Genomic DNA, 10227 nt, shown 5'->3' on the forward strand with positions numbered 1-10227 from the left:
GTTCAAAAGCCGACATTGCGGTTGATTCATCGAACGAGAGAGCGCCAAAACCACCAAAGAAGACCACGAAAAAAGCAAAATTTAAAAGGCGGTTCGTGGAATTTATTTGGCGAGTGAAAGAGAAGGGGAAGAATTAATCCCGTTAAAGTCGGGCTGACGACTTTAAACTAAGCGCTACTTGGGAGGCAACCCAAGCATTTTCTTTTATTTTCTTTTATTTTTTTTTTATTTTTAGTTTATTTAATTTTTGTTATTTAATTAGCAGTGTTTTTTTTTTTATTATTTTAAAATTTTGAGCTAATTTTTCTTAATTTTCAAAAATTTGAAGGCTCCAGAAATCTCAAATTCGAGCAAGAGGCGCGCCCGCCCCATTTATGGAGCGCCCGCGCCTTACCTGGTTGAAAGTGGAGTTATTTTGCGACTTAAAGGCGTGCCCACGCCACTCCATTCGAGCAACCACACCTCCCCTTCGTTGCACTAATACACGATAGCTCATCCACCAGCGCAATCGCGCCCTCTCAATTGCGCCTAAGACAGCGCTAACGCGCATCCTCTACTACACCACACATGCGCTATCGCGCTCTCCCTACAGCGCTGCATCCTAGCGCTAACGCGCTCCTTTACCCCTCCACATGCGCTATCGCGCTCCTCAATAGCGCACTCACAAGCGCTATCGCGCTTCTTTACAGCGTTCCATCAAGCGCCATCGCGCTCCTAACTAACACCATCAAGCGCTATCGCGCGATTGAACGACGCATGATTATGCGCTATCGCGCATTACTTCAGTAATTTAAAAGCCCACTCCAGAGTCTACTCCTCCCAGACTTAAATCACGATCCCTCGTTCGAATCCATCTTTAAATCTCACGCACTGGCACGATCATCGTAAATCTTCCACTCAACAAAATATCATCATCTCAAGGATTTTGATCTTGATTTCAAGGCAGAGATTCTCACAATTGGTCTGCTCCATCAACGCTTGTCGAGAAAGGAGAATTTGGAGAATTTGGAAAATGTTATTCGTGAACGGTACAAAAGCTGAAATTTTATCTCTTACATTTGATTCTTGATAAATGTGGTGATTTGAGGCTATTGGGTTGTCTGAGCTGTGGTGTGGAGTAATTTTGATGCAGTGAAATTTTATATCATTTTATTCGAGCCTACCAAGTGTTTGTTGAATTGCTTGGGTTATATTTGAACGTTGGTTGCTAGAATTGTTGGGAGTTTAGTGCATTGTTTGAGGCATTTGATTTGATTTAAGTTGAATTATTGAGTTACAATGCCACCGAAAACCAAAGGGAAAGGAGCAATTTCTTCTTCCTCTACTTCTTCATATGATAGACACAGATTTTGGAATGCCACAGCAGAGCAGTATTGTTTTGATGTAATGGAGCGAGGGATGCACAAAGAAAGAGGAATGAGTTTGAGAGAGCATAGTGCACCGGCGTTAATTGAAGCTAAGAGAAGAGGTTGGGAGACATTTGTTAGGAGTCCACCAGATGCTGTTATATCATTGATTCATGAGTTTTATGCAAATTTGATGGTCAAAGACGTGAATCTGAAAGTTCGAGTTCGAGGGAAATTGGTGCCTTTTGATAAGAGTACAATTAACCGTCTCTATGAAATGCCGGATTTGGACATTTCTGATGATGAGTATGAGGTATTTAAGAATGAGTCATATCCAGAGAATATTATAATTCAGACTTTGTGTCATGATGGGGCAGAATGGAAGAGGAATTCAAAGGATGAAGCTGTTGCATTTCCATCCATCTTTCTTAGACGAGAAGCGAATAATTGGCATGAGTTTGTGGCTGCCAGAATTTTGCCATCTGGGCATACATCTGATGTGACTAAGGTTCGAGCTGGTCTGGTGTACTGCATTGTCACTGGAAAATCTGTTGATGCTGGGAGGGTGATTCAGGATTCTATTATTGCTGCAGTTAGGGGTTCCTCAACTATTAGTTTACCCCACTCGTCTTTGATTACTCAACTTTGCCGTTTAGCTGGTGTTGTGTGGGATGATACGGAGCAGATTCTTCCAATTCGAGTTCCTATAAGAATTACTGGTGCATTGAGACGGGACAAGAAGAAGAAAGCAGCCAGTACTTCTGAACAGGTAGCTGAACCACCGCAACCCTCGGAGCCACTACCACACTTTGAGCCAGCACCTTCCCATTTGGAAGGACCTATGTCACTACCGACGCATCCGGCCACTGAGTATTCTACTCGTGATGATTCTACGGCCGTGCTTTCTCAGATGAAGAAGCAGTGGAAGATGATGCGAGCACACATGACATATATGCATGACTTCACTGCCGCTCTTGCCCAGAATTATCCGCCCACTGTTGTGCCTTATCCAGTTCCTCCGCAGTGGTCTTCTGATGATACTGCTGCTGCTGCACCTTCATTCCATGGAGATGATGATGATGACGCCGAGTCCTGATGCTCGGTGTTGAAGGTATGAGTCCCTTGTTCTTTTTATTGTTTTTAATCATTAGGGACAATGATTACATTAAGTTTGGGGGGGTGAATCAATGTTTGATTTAGTTGTTTGGTTGTTTGGTTGAAAGTTGAGTTTTGAATTTCATAGATAAAATTTTTGTTGAGTTTAGTTGTTTTTGGTTGAGTTGAGTTGAATTTAAAATAAGTTGAGAAATATATGGATGCATGGCCAATGAAAAATATTTTTGTGCTATAACTGAAATTCATGATTGTCCACCTATCTGACAAATATTTTTGAAAATATGGAACCAATTAGATGAACAATTTCCTATATACTCTGTGATTAATACTTGAATCTGATTTTTGAGACATACAGACATAGATATGATTGAGGCATTGTTTGAAATTTTTGGGCCTAATTTTCATTGAATTTATCCTTAGTTGCCCATTTGAGCTACACGTATATTAGTACATTGAGGTACGAGAAAATCTGAATTTTTTGTGTGAAAATCATTGTTAACTGCTGATGATTATTTTTTTTGCACTGATTGAGATTTGTATGATTTAATTGTGGATTGAGACTTGTCTAGAACTAGTTCGAACACTCTTCGAGGCGAAATACGGGTAAAAAAACTGAGATTAGGGATGATTTAGGCGATTTTTCTGAATTCGTTTGAGCCTTTCAAGCTACCTTGTAATGAATTTTATCCCTAGTACCTTGTTTGAGCTTTATTGAAAATCGAATGGCATGCGTGTAAACATGTGATTAAACTCCCATTCGTCATTATTTCAAGGTCCTACATTGACTACCTGAATAGCCTAAATACTATGTCCTACCTTTAAGGGAGTAATTTGAATGCTAAAATATTTATGCTCCTAGTTTTATTTGTCAGAAAAAGGATTGGTGTGGTGGATGAATTGAAAAGATGAAAAAAAGGTAGTAGAAAAAAGAGTTGAAAAATGTGGTTGAAAAAGTTGTGAAAAAGAAGAGAATGTGAAAAAGTTGAAATTTTAATGAAGTGAATTGAAATAGAAGTGAATTGTGAATGAAAAAGGAGTTGAAGTTAGAATGAGCATAAAAATATGAATTACTCCTTATTTTGAATTCTTATCCTTCATTTGTAGACATGAGTCAGGCCTTACATTATAAGCTGAATAAGTCCTACTGACCGAGTCTCAGTTGTCCAATATACTAGTGGAGAAGAGTTGCGAGAATTTAGCCTATGGACTATTGATTGATGCTTTTAATGATTATGAATTTTGATCGAAACACGCACACACGCTTATTCGTTGCAATTACCTGATTGTGAGTGTTTTTGATTTATATCCTATTTTTGATCCTATTTATATCCTTGAAAAGTCCTCATGATCTATGAATGTTTGAATTGAATTCGGATGATGGTGTTTTGAATTTGAGTTGCGGAGATTGTGAGTTTATGCGGTTATTATTTTGTGATTGGCTAAAACTTTCAAGTGTTAGTAGGTGTGACATGATTGGATTTGAAAATTCTTTGAAATCATTGTCGAGGCCATTGTTCCATAATATTTCTTGACTATTCTTGTTGGTTTTTGATAGAATGAGTTTTTGGAATTTAATAGTTTTGCTCGGGACTAGCAAAAGTCTAAGTTTGGGGGTATTTGATAAGTGTATTTTATATACTTAATTTAGTTATGATTTTAATTGTTAAATATTTGTTTCGAGCAGATTTATATGGGTATTTTTGTGTTTTTGTGTTTACAGTGTATTATGGAATTTTGTGGAGAAAAGAGTGAAAGAAAAGAGAAAGAATAAAGAAGAGAAGAAACGTACAGACAAGAAATGAGATTTCTTAATGGGATTTACTTTATTGGGCCTTGAGTAAAGAAAGATTAGCGCCTCTTGTTAGCACAGCAGAAGAGCAATCGCGCAATGTGTTGATAAATCTGAGAATTGGAATTTCAAACTGAAGGCGCGCCCGCGCCTTCACTTGAGCGCCCGCCCCGCCGCTGTGTTTTGGGAATTTTATTAAATCGGGAAATTTTTATGGGCTTGATTTTGTGGGCTTTTGTGCACGCTATAAAAGGATTTTTGTCAGACTTGAGAAAAGGAGGGAGCCGCCATAACACATCACACGCAGATATCAGAGAACAGAGATTGATTGTGATCGTGATTTTCCTGAGAAGATTTCTGAGCTTAATCTGAAGAACGAAGACGGAGTTCGAATCGAGATTTTTGGACACCAACAGATTTCTCTGCTCTTGTTGTATATCCCTGGAACTGATGGATGAACTGTTCTTCAATCAGGTCCACGAACGGATATTTAATCCCTCTGATAGATTGCACTAGAAAATCTATCAGAAGTTTCTACGAAGAGATTAACGAATTTGATCCGTTAAACCAGACTGTAATTCAAAATCACAGGCTGGATTTTTCTCGAGCAGAGGGAGAGGGGGCGGCCACCTTTTAGAAAATTAACTAGGGTTTTTCGAAAATTTTGTGACCTGTTGTGTGTAATTTCTGTACTGCAATAACTTATTTATAATGTAGGCCACTAACAGCTTAGGGCCCATTAGTCATAAGTTCAAGCCCGACAAGCAAAGCCCGCATGTTCAGAAATTAATATAAAATTCATCGTGACTCCGATTGATAAACCGATTTCACCAATGTGCACAGAAACCATTTCTGCACCTTTTAAAGTCAAGATAAATTTTTCTGAATCCGAATTCAGTGATTTCCAAAAATGCCCATCCCTATGTCATTTTAGGAAATCTTACTCCTCTACTCTTAATTAAGAAGTCCAATTTCTTTGTTCATTAAATTTAACTCTTTAAATTTAACTATCTCAACGGGGATTAAAAATCCATTACACTGTGTGACCCTCAATGGTTCAGGGATACAGCTAGCCGTGGGCTCACAACTCCTTGTGATTCGGAACAACAATTTCCGACTTGCCCATCGAATCATGGTAAGAGCGCCTAGCAACATCGCCCCATGATTCCCTAGGTAGCACTGATAGTGCCTACAAGAACCAATAGATTTTGGTTAGCGTACAGTACGGTCCCTTCATCCATATATCCCGATCGAATCAACAACCATTGGTATATCGAGAGTCGTTCGAGATTCGATAACTATGCAATACATCTTGAAGATCAAATAGTGACATCGCATGTGCTACTAAGAAACCATTTCTTAAACCACATCATGTACTCTGGCCAGAGATTCGTCACACTAATATCTCCTCAGATCGCATAGGATATCCACACTCGCAAGTATGTGGTGAATCCTTGACAACAAAGCATCGACTCCTATATGTGTTGTAACTGTACCCAATCCCGACACCTGATGACCCCAATAGAGTCGGTAAACGAGTCAAAGCACAGTACTAGCATATAGAGTCTCAATGATGTTTCAAGTAGTAAGGACTAATGGTGTACAACCAAAACCGCGGACTATATCCACTCGATAAGTGATAACCACTTGGAATGTCCGGATAGGGTAGTTCGATCATTCATCATATGAATATCCATTTGCATGCTTCGAACATCTCTATGTTCCTTACCAATGAAACGTGGTACTCCGCATCGCAAATTCTAGTCTCAAACTCGAGCGATCCTTATCCTTATTATCGGACGGCTCAATCGACTAGGAACAGTTTAGAATATACAGTGACTATAAGATGTGTTTCATGATAGACATCTCCATGTTCTACCACATCTTACATACACTATAGTATATTCAAGGTCTTTATCAAAACAACAATAGTATATCACAATATAACAATATGAAGAAAGATAAAGTCATTGCCATTAATAAAAGTGTAAATAATATTAAACAAAAGATTGTTTATACAAAGAGTCATCAAAGCCCTTAGCCACAAGTTGGCTCACCGGGCACCCACTCTTTCAATTATTTATTTTATTGCAAAATTCTCAAAGTTTGATTTTCTAGATAAAGTTTAGACTATTTTAATTACAAGTACTAAATATTTTCATTTTACTCCCTGTGGGATCGATATCTGAATTATTCACTATATTAAAACTTGACACTCGTACACTTGCGCAGAAATTTCACAACAATTGAGCTGAAATTTGGACAGTATCTTCAAAACATCCTGAACTTCAGTTTGAATGGTCAAGATCGGATTTATTTTTCTCTAAAATTAAATTTGGTTTTTGGACCAAGGCTGCTCCGTAATCCACTCTTCAAAAACCATTTTTCCTACAAAATTAACCCGGAGAGTGAAATACACACACATGCAATAAAATACATAAAAACACACATAAAACAATATGAATGCACACAAAATAGACATAAACCTATCACGAACTAATGCAAACAAAATGTACTTATCAACGGTCATTGGGCTTTGCACCACCGGAGGCCTCAAACCAGTGGATCCTGCCCCTCGTCCCTAGGTACAACTCCTCACCTGCAAACAATCAAGCGTAGTGAGTCTAAAGACTCAGCAAGTATAAAAAGAGATATAACAAGGGTTTAAAATACTTGAAGCAATACTCAAACTCTTGTACATAATATACTTAGAAACTTAAACTGTAAATATGCATGAAACAAGGGGATGAGACAACATGCAAGGATGAACTCACACCAACTCACGCTATGAGACTTTGAAATTTCTTGACTTAACTGTAACTCATGCATGTCATAAAACTGAATAAATTAAGATGAGTCAACTGATACTTGAAACTTTACTTTAACTTTTGCTTTAGAACATAGATCCTTGGATTGTGACTCAAGTTTCGATCATGATCATGGCTGCAATGCACTACGCCGACAAGACACCGAGATTTCTCCCGACGCGTTTGCCCCTTTACTTTCTTTTTGGTAGGGGAGCCGAGATGAACCCGGCCGCTTACTACACGTCTCTTTTGGTAGGGGAGCCGAGATAAAACCCGACCGCTGTGAGACCTCATTTCTAATCAACTAATATCAGACCACAAGCGATAAGTAAACAAGAACCCAAAATATTTTTTTTTTAAAAGGACGCTCGCGCGCCAGCGCCTATGCCCCGCAAAACCCAGCACGCCCGCGCCTAAGGAAGCGCGCCCGCGCTCATACCTCGCAAAGAGGCCGCACGCCCGCGCCGTCCCCTCGCCCAGAGAAGTTAAGGCACTGTAATAAACTCAATCAAAACCTAAACACTTGCATTAAGAGTATTTGACATTCCAATAACAATACAAGAAAGGTTTAGGGAAGAGAAACATTCAATTCGATAGTACCTACATCGTTTCTTGCTTACAAAACATATACGAGAAGTTCGAATGACTAAACATGATCGCAAAACATAACTAGGTTGACATGCTGATTCGACTTCTAAACGAGTCTCACTTCTATCTCTTGCTCTGGACGCTAACCAGGTCTATGCTGACTTGATCCTGCCCTTCCTGTTGCCAAGTACACATACAAAACAAAGCAACAGCCGGATAACCGGTGAGAATGATAATCCCAGTAAAAGCAACATATCAAGTAATACAACAATAAACATGCTTCCAGGACAACAACAAAATCAATAACAACGTAATGAAATGTATGTCTTTAAACCGGGATTTCAAATCTGATAACAAAGGATTGCTGCTGTGCTTTTGGGATCCCGAGGATGAGAACACGTGACGACTCACCGACTCTCCCAATCGAGGTGGTGCCACGTATCCCACTCCTCTAGACTTTGAGCAACTATAATGAGTATGCTAGCACTAGGCGCAATGACTACGTCCTAGGCCACTCGAATATAGCTCCCAAACGTCTAACAAAAGGCTGTTTTGCCCATCGAAACAATAGTGCTGGCTCAATATGAATGCATATGGAAACAAAAGGAAATTAGCCATATAATTCATTCAAATAATCAACAAAATACAGGTTCCATAAACTAGAACCAGTATCAATGCAATATGTGATTTCAAGGGAAACTCAAGAACCAACTTTCCCAAGTATGCTATCCCGCTACAGAGACTGCTTTTACCTTTCAATACCGTAGATCCAACTCCGGACAAGCTACAACAAAAGATTGTATCAACAACTAGACAACCTAAACAACAAACAACGGTTCAAGGAAATCTCTTTACCGTTCTTCGTCCAACTCTCGACGAACAATGCTTCTAACACAGGGCTCGACACACTCCAACGAATCTGTACGAATACAAGAGTTGATCAACAACCACGATCACTCACAAGCCAAGGCTTCAATCAATACAAAAACGATTCGAAAACCCAAAACTCAAACCGACGGCATAACGACTATAAACTGAATAAACCGAAAACGCAAACATCAGTTCAATACTGATATAACCTCATACCAATGCCCAAAACAACAATAACAAAGCAAACCCATCAATCTCAAAATCCACATTTTCAAAAATGGTTTCCAAAAATCATAACAAATCCGAACGTCGCTCTAATTCAAAACCGACAGATAATAAACGATCAGAACTCTGTCTAGAACAACATACTCGAATCTAGAACGATTCTAACAACATCCAAAAACTAGAATGTATCCGATCGTAGAAAAACTTACGATATAACAGAGCTCTCACTGCAGTGATCACTAATCTGCCTTCAGAAATAATTTCTAACAGACGGATCGATCGGAAACCGAGATTGGAAAAGCATGAAAGGCGTTTCCCCAAGCTTCAATGGTGCTTCACGGTTTGGGGAGGAAGGTGAGTCTTCCCAATTAAAAATCTAAGTGTAGATAATATATAAAATCCATAATTTGCGTTTTAGTCCCTGAAAAATCCAATTTTTGCAAAAAGGACCCTGATCAAAATCAAGTCGGCTCTAGAACTCTGAAATCTCCGATTAACTCAAATAAACTCATTTAAGATAAAAACAGGGCATTACAATTCTCCCCCACTAAGAAGAGATTTCGTCCTAGAAATCAACAAGAACCATAACTCATAAGATAGAATAAAGAACTAAAGACAGTAAGAAGAACTCACGTCATCCGAATAACTCCGGAAATCGCTGTCTCATGTCAGATTCTGTCTCCCAAGTCGCTTCCTCGACGCCGTGACGGCTCCACTGCATTTTCACCAACGGAATCAACTTGGTTCTGAGTTGCTTTTCTTTCCGATCAAGGATCTGAATTGGTTGTTCAAAATAGCTCAGGGTCTCGTCTAACTCGGCTTCGTCAGGCTAAAGGATATGAGAAATATCTAGTTGATACCTTCGCAGCATAGAGACGTGAAAAACGTCGTGAATACCCGATAAAGACGGAGGAAGTGCAAGTCTGTAGGCAAGATCGCCTATCTTCTTGAAAATCTCGTACGGACCGATGAATCTCGGAGATTACTTTCCTCTATTCCCAAATCTAACAGTGCCTCTAGAAGGTGAAATATTCAGAAAGACTCGGTCTCCCTGATCAAAACTCAGAGGTCTACGCCTGACATTCGCATACTTCGCCTGTCTATCTTGAGCTGACTTTATTCATCCCAAAACAATGGAGATCGTTACTTCTTACCATACAAATCCTCAAAAGGCGCCATACCGATACTCGCTTGGAAGCTGTTGTTGTAAGAAAACTCGACAAGAGGCAAAGAATCCTGCCAACTAGTGCCAAAGTCTAGCACTACCGCTCGCAGCATATCCTCTAACGTCTGGATAGTCCGCTCTGACTGTCCATCGGTCTGAGGATGATAAGTTGTACTCAGATGCAATCGAGTACCAAGTGCCCCCTGAAGACTGTGCCAGAAGTGAGAAGTGAATCTAGGATCTCTGTCTGAAACGATCGACTTCGGCACACCATGCAGTCTCACAACATTGCTAACATACAACTCAGCCATCTGATCATGA

The sequence above is a fragment of the Henckelia pumila genome, chromosome 3 (genome assembly GCF_033568475.1).
Source record: "Henckelia pumila isolate YLH828 chromosome 3, ASM3356847v2, whole genome shotgun sequence".
Classification (NCBI taxonomy): domain Eukaryota; kingdom Viridiplantae; phylum Streptophyta; class Magnoliopsida; order Lamiales; family Gesneriaceae; genus Henckelia; species Henckelia pumila.